General features: G+C 48.6%; 2 pseudogenes; both read right to left on the bottom strand.

Annotated features, from left to right (window-relative positions):
• Positions 1 to 970: 970 nt before the first annotated feature.
• On the bottom strand, positions 971 to 9,885 carry LOC116268076 (uncharacterized; annotated as a pseudogene).
• Positions 5,940 to 7,110, bottom strand: LOC116268075 (actin-85C-like; annotated as a pseudogene).
• Positions 9,886 to 11,297: the final 1,412 nt, after the last annotated feature.

The raw sequence follows: 11,297 nt of genomic DNA, 5'->3' as shown, positions 1-11,297 counted from the left end.
ATATGAACTGGTCGATCTACTCTCCCTGGACCAGCTTGAATCCCTTTCCCTCCCTGCTGAACAGGCTCTTGAAGTTGGTATAGGGGTAGGTGTCGATGTCGTGTTCCTCAAGGACAGTGAATCCGGTGTTTTGGACCATGGGGTACTTGAGGGAGCTGATTTTGAACTCGTGGGTGCCCTCTGTGAAGAACTTGTCGGTGTAGATCCAGGGGAGGAAGCTGGCGATGTTGGGTATTTTGGGGAAGGTGACGACGGCCTTGTTGAACTCGATCTTGGAGCTGGCGATGAACTTGCTCTTGAAGATGCCGTAGTTGAGTTTGCGGTGGAGTACCTTCTTGCCGGTGGCGGGCAGGCTCGCCGGGCGGTGCTTGTTGAGGACTGCTTCGAAATTGGCGAGTACTTTGCCGTTGAGGGAGTCGATGGTGTTGCGCAGGTCGTCGTAGCTCTCGTTGATGCGCATCAGGACGTGGTAGTTGTGCGCTGAGAAGTTGTCGCTGATTAGCCCGCTGATGTAGGTGGGGCTTTTCCTCAACTTGAGGCACTCGCTCACCTTCTCCAGGTTGTACACGTTCACATACGACCGCATGAACTCCTTCTCCGGGTAGAGTTGGAGTATCTTGTTTTCGAGTTCTTTGAGGGCGGCTTCGAACTTTTGCCTCAGGTTTTAAATGGCTACGCTCAGATAGCTCCGCTCGTTCTCGACGGTGAACTTCCTCTTGGCGGCGATGCCGAGGTTGTCGACGGGGTACTTGTCCAGTTTGGTCCAGTGGTTTGCGATGATCTCCTCGGCGGGGTAATAAAACTCCACGCACTCCTTGGGATGCGAGTGCATGTTGGACGTGGTGAGGCAGCGTTACTTGTCCTTGAGGCAGTGCGGATTGAGGCAGACAAGATAGACCTTCAGTTCCTCCTTTTCCATGCGGGGTGGTAGTGGGTGATTATATATGGGGGCAGATCAGAATATTAAAAATCATCCTCCGCCTCTCTTGATGGGCGTTTTGGGTCGGTTGTTCTTGAACACCCCCATTTTCTCCTCCGGCCGCAGGACTTGGAACGAACAGGTCAGGTCCTCCTCGATGCGCATCATGGCGCCGCTGTTGTTGAACTCTCCGCAGTAGTTGGGAGCGGAGAAGACTGTCACCAGTTGCTTCTTGGCGAAGAATTAGTAGCCGTCCTCGACCACCTGGTGCGCCCTGCAGATGAGGTCCAGCTCGTTCTTGCGCAGGAAGGCAGAGATTATCTCCTGGCCGAAGACGAAGCTGACGCCGCGCTCGGACTACCCCCACATCTTCACGGAGGCCTAGGGGTCGGCCCAGAGCAAGTCGCAGAGCAGACCGGTATCGGGGATGTCGGTGGGACGCACGATTGCGTTGATCTGGTCGACTGAAGCCAGGTCGGGAGATAGACCGCCGTGCATGCAGAGGATTCTGTCTTCGATGAGTGCGGCGACGGGCATGCAATTGAAGCAATCGACGAAGCTCTTCCACAATTTGACGTTGTATCGACTTTTGCCTACATAGATGGGTTCGTACACTCCTCGTAGAAGCCGTAGATGCGGGTGATGGAGGCCGACTCGTGGTTGCCGCGCAGGATGAAGATCTTCGAGGGGTATTTGATCTTCAGGGCGAACAGCAGGCAGATCGTCTAGAGACCTTGCCTTCCGCGGTCGACGTAGTCCCCCAGGAAGAGGTAGGAGGACTCGGGAGGAAGCCCCCCGTACTCGAATAATCGTAGCATGTCGTAGTATTGCCCGTGGATGTCGCCACACACCTTCACGGGAGACGAAACCTCAACAAGCATGGGTTGTTCGAGGAAGATGGTCTTGACGGTGCGAACGAGTCCGAGGATCTCGCTTTCCTTCAGCTTGACCAGTTTGCCTGGCTTGGCGGTGCGCACCTCCAGCAGGGTGGAGATTATGTCGTCAACGTTCACCTCAACTTCGCCCTTCATACTTCAACTCCGAATTATTATATTCGCGTCACAGACTAAAACGCTCGAAAACTGCCCAACGACCAAGGATAAGCCGACCCAGGGATTGGAAATTGGGGAGGGGAATTGGATTGTTTTGGTTTTGGAGTGGAAGGGAAAGGAAAGAGAGGAAATGGGGAGGGAGGAGGGGGGTAGGAGAGGTATTATGATATAATGGTGATAATGGTTGTGATAACTGTCATTTTAATATTTGGCAAGTTTTGCCGATTGCATGCCCATACTACTTTTTTGAAATTAGGCGCCAACGAGCCAAACCATTTCAAACCCCCCCACCTCGCATGTATATGTATCCTAGCCTTTATCTTCCCGCGATTCACTCCTAATGTTGACCGTTAAGAGACCCGTCCTTTCACTTTTGGGTCGGACTTGCGAGAGGAGTTTGGTGATTTGCCATTTTTGGGGGCGGGAGTTGTTGGCTAGAAAGTCTTTCAATTTGAGGCTAGGATCATAATGTGCCTACTTACTGGGGAAGGCTTAAACTTTGCCCTACTGGGTGACTTGATAATCCTGACAATCTCACGCAATCCCAAGCAGAAGATAAGGAGAGGTAATGGTCGATGCAACTCCATCCGTCGCTTTTAGTAACCTACCATCTAACGCCACTTCAATCATATTCATAACATACATTCCCCGCCCTCATTCAAACGCCCTCCATCTTTTCCACCAGGTATGCACGCCTTTCTTCCTCCCGCGTCCCCTTTAAACTCCCTTCAATCAACCGGTCGGGCGGGAGTGCATTAGCATGCTGATTTCGCAATAAATAAATGATACAATCCCAGTGGGCATGCGTGGGCGCCAGCAGCGGAAAACTCCATTAGAAAAGCACTCGCCGTTTCATGGGGATTAGGCCAGTCGATGTCACATGCAGTTTGCCACAATGGGTAAGTTTTGCGAAACCATCCGCATCGGCCACCCCGCGAAGAAATGCACAAACTGCCAATCAGGAGAAGTCCTGCCTGCTCTTGCACTCGGTACGGATGCGGATTAAAATAGGGGCGAAACGGAGGGAGGAGAGCTTGGTTGCCGAGAGAAGGGGCAGTTTGTGCAAGCAAGTATGGCATTTTTTCAAAAACTACCAACAATCAATCCCTCAAGGGCGGCATTCCTTCGCCGAGCCAGAGGGCCTTGTCTCTTTCTCTCTTCAAAGTTCCATTGAAATTGCACCGGTATTCTGTTGTTATGTGGTAAATGGATGGTTTTGCGTTGTATCTCAGTGTTGTTGTGACTGTGAGCCAAGTTTTATGGGATTTATGGTGAGAGAAAAGGGAGAAGAGGATGGTGGGGTGCTATGGAGCGATGGGAGTGTTGTTGGGTGGGCCAGTGACACCCCGTTATATATATTTTGCTTATTTAAATGATTTTTGTAATAATTATTTAGTGACATCACCCACAAACCCCCAAATGATGTAGCATGTAACATTCAGCAAGGGCCACTCCTCCTTCCTGATCAGCAAGCTCAACTGGACTCCCCTTCCCTTCGAGGCCAAGCGCTCAGCCAACATCCCCTCCAAAAGATATCTGCATTCCGCCATCACCTACTAGGGCAAGCTCTACATCCTGGGAGGCATCGACAACGACACAGATTTTAAGGATCACGTAATATTGTTGTTGATTGTAGAGAATGTATTGTTTGTAGGTGTCGACAATGAAATGGACAATAATCGAGGGAAAAAATTACTGCGAGGGTCGGAACAGCCACGCCTGTGCTCTTTTCAAAAACGAAATATACTTCTTTGGAGGCAGCCAGCAACAATCCAACCCGACCAACGACTTCTTCAAATTTAATCCACTCCAAGCCACGTGGTCACTCATCTAGTGCGATGAGAGTGTGCCGTTGTAGAGGGAGCTTGCCATGATGGGCAGTATGAACGACTAGTACCTATTCCTGTTCGGGGGTATCGACATCCTCGAGGACAAAATCTTTGACGACGCCTTCCTCTTCAAGGACAACAAGTGGCTGCGCCTCAACGTCTCCGACGCCCCCTCCGAACGCATCAAGATGGCAGTCGTCGTCTCCGAACGCAGGATCTTCGCCTTCGGAGGAGAAGGACCGGGATAACAAGCCCCAACTCTCTTCGACAACCTGTATTAAATTGTGATCGACCAGTTCGATCTGGAAATGAGCTTCGTGGAGGTGCACACCAAGGGAAAGAAACCCCACAAACGGACTGCACACGCTATGGTCACCGTTTCGCCTAGGTTCTTGCTCCTCTACGGCGGAGAGGGCCGCCTTCCTGCGGAGAGTGGCAACGGAGTATCCGGATAGATCCTGGGGGATATTTGGATCTACGATGTGGAGGAGATGGCTTGGACTGAAATATAGACTCTGTACGGCTCCATGCCACCTCGATACTAATTCAGCATATCTCTGCACTGCAACCAGTTGTTCATCTTCGGAGGCATGAACGATGAGCATGTGGTCATTGACTAACTGGCCAAGCTGGAGTTCCTGGAGGAGAGGCACCAAGTGGTCTAGTCCTGCTAGCGATGCCAGCCCTAATCCAAATCTTCCCCCACTCTTAGCAACGGCACTAAGAAAGTGAACGCAGGCAGTTCCCCTCTCTTGTCTACTGGTTTTTACTACAACTTGGCCTGGGAAATCGACTTCCCCTTTAGAGCGGTGGAAATCATCACAGAAATTGCTGAGGAGTTGAGTAGTGACTCCATCAAGATCAACTCAGCCAAGACCATTGAGTAGTTTGACTTTTTGACCTTCTAATTCAACTCTAAACGTCACATCTCTGCTGCTTCTTTTTTGAACATAACATAGAGCAACTAGAACGCGATGGAGGCTGCGATGCTGCACCAGATGAAGGTGGCGGCGCTGAGGTTGGGCAAGACTTTCCTGTATGTGGAGGCGGGCGGGAGTGAGAGGAGGGTGATGCTGTTGTCGGCTGATAGTAGGTTTTCGCCTAATTTTGAAGATAGTGCCATACATTACTCGTATGTGGAAGATTTGGAGAGCAGGGAAAGGTACCATGGGGGAGCTTTGGAGATAAACAGACCATTTACAACATCTTACGTTCCCAAATCTAGGACCCTTACTTTCTCCTTTCGCGCAGATAGGGCAGCATGTTGTCGATATTCCAGCTAAACATCCTTCCAACGGTCTAGAAGGCTTACTACTACTAGCTAATCTTCTACAGCCACCCCGAGTGCGACATCAAGATCTACCACAACGAGAAGAAGGTCTAGCTGCTGGAAACGCTAGGATACTCCACCAACAGTATCCCCGATTTCTCCTGCAGGGCCTACCTCAGGTACTCTAAATTGAAAAGAAAGATCAAAGTATCCATCAGCAATGATGATACTCCCATCCCGGCATAGGGCTATCTCGACTACCTCCGCAAGCAGAAGAACACTGGAGTCATTCATGAGCTCTCTCTCGGCAAGATGGGAAACAAAATGATAGAGAAATGCATCATCTTCGAATGCGACAAGGAGAAGTACCTGGAGAACAACCAAGGAGTGCTGATCTACTGTGGGAATCACCTCATCGATCGCTACGATTGTCGTTTGGGTCACATAATCTCCGACAAGTTCTACAAGAAGAAATACAAAAAGAAATCTAACCTCTTCCGCTATACTGGTGTGTTATACATCTCCAGCTCTCTGAAGCTGAACCTCACCAAGACCAAGGTGGGCAGTCGTTTAAAGTACAACTAGATCCTGGAGGAGGTGGTGAGCAAGGTGAAGAGCGCACGGGACTGTTCCGAGGATCAAGATAACGAATTTGGATCTTTACTGGCGAGGTTCGTCTGCAGCAAGGAGAGCAGCAAGCGCGTCAAGAGGGATAACAACGCATGATGATGATGATGTATTGTCCTAACTTCCCACCGGATTCACTTTGCACCAACACACACACATAATATCAGTACCATCAATTATCGAGGTTACATGTATGCATATATGTGTTATATGAGAATAATAAGGGTGATGATAGGGATGAATCAGAAGCATTTCCTGTGGACGATGGCAGCGCCAGTCTCCTGGTACTCCTGTTTGCTGACCCAGCTGGTCTGGAAGGTGGACAGCGAGGAGAGGATGGATCCTCCGATCCACACAGAGTACTTGCGCTATTCCGACGAGATAACCTTCACCTTCATCGCTGAGGGGATGCTCTTCACCAGCTCTTTGGAGAGTCGCTCGGCCAGGCCCGGGAACATGGTGGTGCCGCCACTCAGCACGATGTTCTCGTATAGGTTCTTGCGGATGTCCAGGTCGGTTTTCTGGATGGAGGAGTAGACCAGCTCGGGGAAACTCTTCATCTACTTGCCCACCAGCATCGGGTCGAACAAGGCCTAGGGACATCGGAACTTTTGGCTCCCAATCGTGACCAATTTTCCATCGGGAAGCTAGTAAGTGGAGTTCTTCTGGTGCGAGTCCTTGTAGACTGAATTAACGGAGGGTTACTTTGTCCTTCAGCTTGGGGATCGATGGCAACGTAGCAGAGATCTTCTTTGATTTTCCTAGCGATTTAGCACTCGCTGGATGAGGTGAGATTGAGTCCGATTTAATTGAGCAATTTGACCATATGGTCTGTGAGATCCCTGCCTGCGAAGTTGTTGCGGTCGACTGCGTGGGAAATGCTGTATCCTTCGAAGATGGGCACCGTGTGGGTCACTCCGTCGCCGGCGTCCAGCACGATTCCGGTTGTTTTTCCCGAACCGTACATGGAGAGCACTGCCTGGATCGACAGGTAGTAGGCTGGAACGTTGAATGTCTCGAACATTATCTCTGTCATCTTCTCTCTGTTTTATTTCGGATTGAGCGGGGCTAGGTGAGGGGGTGAGTACCTTCGGTCAGGAGGGTGGGATGGTCCTATGGACTCACTCTCAGTTCGTTGTAGAAGCAGTGATGCCACACTTGGGTCATTTCGTCCCAATTCTTGACGACTCCATGTTCGAGCGGGTACTGCAATTTCAAGATTCCCTTTTTGGCGATTGCTTCCTCGCCGACATAAACATCCTTGCCTCCTAGGCCGGCCATCTCGAGTTTATACTTGGGGTATCCGATGATGGCGGGGAAGGAGGTGGAGGGGGCGTCGTTGCCGGAGAAGCCAGCCTTGCACATTCCTGAGCCGTTATCGATGACCACGGGGGTGCCTTTTTCGATAGACATTGCCAAAAGATTAATAACGTCCATGGGGAGGCCAAATTTATATGGGATTGGATTTTAAGAATGAAATGGGGGATTTGGAGAGGGTGTGGAAGATTGGCGAGGTTTTTGATGGAAAAATGATGGAATTGAGGGAGGGGAGGGAATCAGGATTTGTTGCTCATTGCTATCGGGATTAGGAGTTAAATGTTTTTATAGGAAGAGAGTCTAGCGGGGGATAGAATGGAATAGGGGTAAAGAGTGATGATGCTGATGCGTATTATTGATATATGGCATCATCGTGAGCTCATTTGTGGTAAGAATGGGTGAGGATTGGCAAGCCACATGATGAGGAATGCCGTTCGGGATGGATTAGGATTAGGAAGTTAAAATAGCATAGAATTCTCAGTAAAATATGAATAAAAAGGATAGGTGCATCCCATCTCATCCTAATCCAGCGAAGGGACATCAATCTATCTCAATATATGCCATGCGACAAAGATGGAAAACAGCAGTAAGTTTGGGCACAGTATTGAATGAATACTTTCGAGCTAAACTATGCGTGAATATAGGCTGAAGTTCGCCAGTATATCCCAACTCGATTTTCCTATATTTTAACCTTATAATTAAGCATCTTCGACTGCTTCACATCAGCGTAAAGAAATCTCAATGCCAAGCTTGAAAAAACCCTTCCATTAGAATTCAATAACGTCAAAGCTAGCTTAAACAATTATGTTTGGTGGAAGCATGATTGCGTCCTTTATTCTTCATATAATGCCATCGAGCCGAGTTAATTCTTTTATAAATGAGGAGTTCAAGCAAATAATGAAAATATCATCAAAAAATGATTATATTTCTCGTAGGAGAGGTCCACGCTGTTTATCTAGGTCGTATAATCTTCTTTTTGCCCAAAGGATAAAAATTGAATTCCATGGATATGTTTTAAGATGTCTAAGGACCACATTATAAACAAATTATGAAATTTCGGAAGGGATATTGCTAAAAACATGAATGAGACAAAAACTATGGGAATAAGTTTTCATTTGTAGAAGTCATTTAAATAACATTCCTATCTTCTCTTTAATTATCTTAAAAATGTGTCCAAACTTTCACAAAGCAAGCAAAAATCCCAACAATACCCTTCATCCCCAAGTACCCCGGAAAAGCACAGAAAAAAACCATATTTAGGTATTCTTTTTCAAAATTATAACTATATACATGTGCGGCTGCCTATCTTCCCTCGAGAGAAAAGAAAATCCCGAAGCCACCTCCCCAAGAGACCAAAAAGGTGAAGGTCAAGGCCTCGCCAGCGCAAAAATAGCCATAGAAAATAGATAACTCAAAATCACCACCCAAAATGCAAATGCAAAATAGGAGAAGCCGAAACCTGGAAAAGAGAAGAAGAACGAGGAGACTGCATAGGAGGAAGAGGAAGAGGACTCGATGGTGGAGGCTGTGAAGGAGATGGCCAAGGACATTGCTAAGGACTAAGTGGAGAAACTGGCAGAGAATGGGTTTGAGGCAGCTTTTGATGCGCTGAAGGGTGACGGGTAGGCGGGAGGCGAGAATAAGGAAGAGGGGCAATGTGGTTGGGAATAGTTAGAAAGTAGGGCTACCGTCTGCACTAAAGGGCTTCTTCTCATGATTTAGCCATAATTCTTTTAAATTCCTCACACTAATTCACAATATTGCCACACATGTTATCCTTTTGGGATAAATTATCAGTAAAAATCCGCCTTGTCCAAGCACTGGTGACCTATTTTATTTCCTATTTATCCTATTTATATTCTTTTTTATAAAGATAAACTTGATTGCAGCTCGATGGGAAACTGCTGCATGAACACGAGAGTAAACAGTAGTCAAAGGAGAGTATGCATAAATTTTGAGCCAGTTATCACAACCAAAATAGAGAGTCTTTTCTAGAACTATCTAAAGATTATGAGATTCGTCAAAGATGAAAAATTTTTTTAGGAAAGGACGGAAAGATTGGACCAAGCAGTCAGATTATACCTGACTAATTATCTTGACTATGACCGCAATAGCATGGAGCTTTGCGCAGTGGATCGGTCTTCAAGATCCATCCACAATATTACATGAAAGGCCAAGTGACTCACGAATGGCTTTTCGCTGCCTGTCTCAATCAGGAATCTTTGTCCGTTGGCCCAATTTCAGGGAGCTCAATTTCTAGGACTGTTACGATGAATACGTTGAATATCTTTACATGCACAAAGAGCAAAGAGGGCCAAGAAAAATCTTCGTCCCCACTCTCAAGGCCCATTTCATGTGGCACGCCCATATGCAAGACCACGAGAAATACAAAGCCAACATGGAGTGCACCTTGGGAGTGATATTGAATCATAAGGATGATTTTGGTTCTGAAGAAAGAATAAGATATGCCAGGGAAACAAAGAAAAAAGGGAATAATTGTAACGTAGTAAATCAAGTTATATAGCTACTTATTTAAATCCTAGTTCTATTGGTGCATGTGGTGCTATTTGATGTTACTATATTAATTGCCTTTTTAATTGTTGTGCATATTATTAAAGATGCAACTTTCTGTTCGCTTTGATTTTTCCTTTCGTATATAATAGATATGGAGCCCATCGTTACCTATCTACGCTCGACCTTCCTCGCCACTCCCACCCTCTCCGCAGTGGCTTCCTACCTCACCTACTACGCCTACATTTGCCTTGCCTCCATCCTCCTCCCCAGCAAGCAAGTCAAAGGCCACCCCCAGCCCAAGCGCGGGCCGCAACTCACCTACTCCATCAACGGATTCAGACTCACACTGCTCACCATCGCCATCGTCCTCCTCTTCGGCGGCGTCCTGCCCCAGCTCGCCTCGGTCAGGCTCTTCTCGGTCGCCACCTGGCTCGCGAGTTTTGGCCACTGTGGTCGACAGTCAACATCGTCGCCATCCTGGTAAGCACCCTGCTCTACCTCAAGGGCAAGCTGGGCATCAGCGTCTTCGGAGAAAGCGTCGACAACCACTCCCACGGCTCATTCGGGTTGGACTTTTGGGTGGGACGGGAACTCAATCCGAGATTGGGAAGCTTCGATATTAAATTCGTGGCATACAGGTGGCCATGATCTTCTGGCTCGTCCTCAACCTCGCCTTCCTGCGCTGCAGTTGGAGAGTACGGGGAGCGTGACTGGGAGGATGTGGGCGTATCAGTTATCAACGGGATATACGTGTTGGATTACTTCTGGAATGAGGAGAAGATGCTGACCACTTGGGACATCATCAGTGAGGAATTCGGATACATGCTGGTCTTCGGCGACTATGTCTTCATCCCCTTCGCCTTCTCCATCCAGTGCCACTACCTGCTCAACTACCCTGACTTTGAATCCGCCCTGTGGCCCTCCCAGTGCTGCTGCTCTACCTGCTCGGCTACTACATCTTCCGCACCAGCAATTCCCAGAAGAACCAGTTCAAAAAGGACCCCAGTTTGGAGATTTGGGGAAAGAAACCGGAAACAGTCGGTGGGAAATTGCTAATCTCTGGCTTTTGGGGGCTCGGAAGGCACATGAACTATACTGGAGACCTCATAATGGCGGTTGGGTACTGCCTGCCCTGCGGTTCGCAGTTGGGAGGCTACTTCTACGCCTTCTACCTGTTCACCCTGCTGACCCACCGCGCCTACAGGGACGACGCCAAGTGCAGTCAGAAGTACAAATAGCTCTGGAAGACCTACACGTCGAGGGTGCCCTACGTGTTTGTGCCACTCGAGCCTATCGACGTGGTCCTGCGCGGGATTGGGAGGGCGCTGTACGGGTTGACCAACAAGGAGGAGGCGAAGCAGGAGTGATGTTGGTGATGAATATGGATTATAATATCATAAGCTATTGATGAATATCGACGCGGAGGAAGCACCCCTACTCGAACCCACCTATGCACAGAAGATCCAGCGACTTCGTCTGTAGAAGTAGCTCTAATTCCTCAAATCGCTGAACCGCAACTACCGCGTGGTGGACCGTCAGCAGGTGGTTGTCGAGGGCATTCTCTACGACAACCTCGACCTCCACGTCCACATCCCCAACGAATACCCCTTCTAGTAGCCGACATACGCCGTATCCTCGCACCCCCAGGAAGTGCACGCGGTCTCGTAGGCCATCGAGGAGTGGGTCCCCAAGTTCAAGATCATGGAGGTGGTCGAACTGCTCGCCCAACGCATCAACTAGAAGCACAGGATCGCGCAAATCACATCCAA

This window comes from Nymphaea colorata, unplaced genomic scaffold, assembly GCF_008831285.2.
Source record: "Nymphaea colorata isolate Beijing-Zhang1983 unplaced genomic scaffold, ASM883128v2 scaffold0096, whole genome shotgun sequence".
NCBI classification, from domain to species: Eukaryota; Viridiplantae; Streptophyta; class Magnoliopsida; order Nymphaeales; family Nymphaeaceae; genus Nymphaea; species Nymphaea colorata.
Note: the sequence above shows the minus strand (reverse complement) of the source record. Positions and strands in the feature narration are given on the sequence as shown.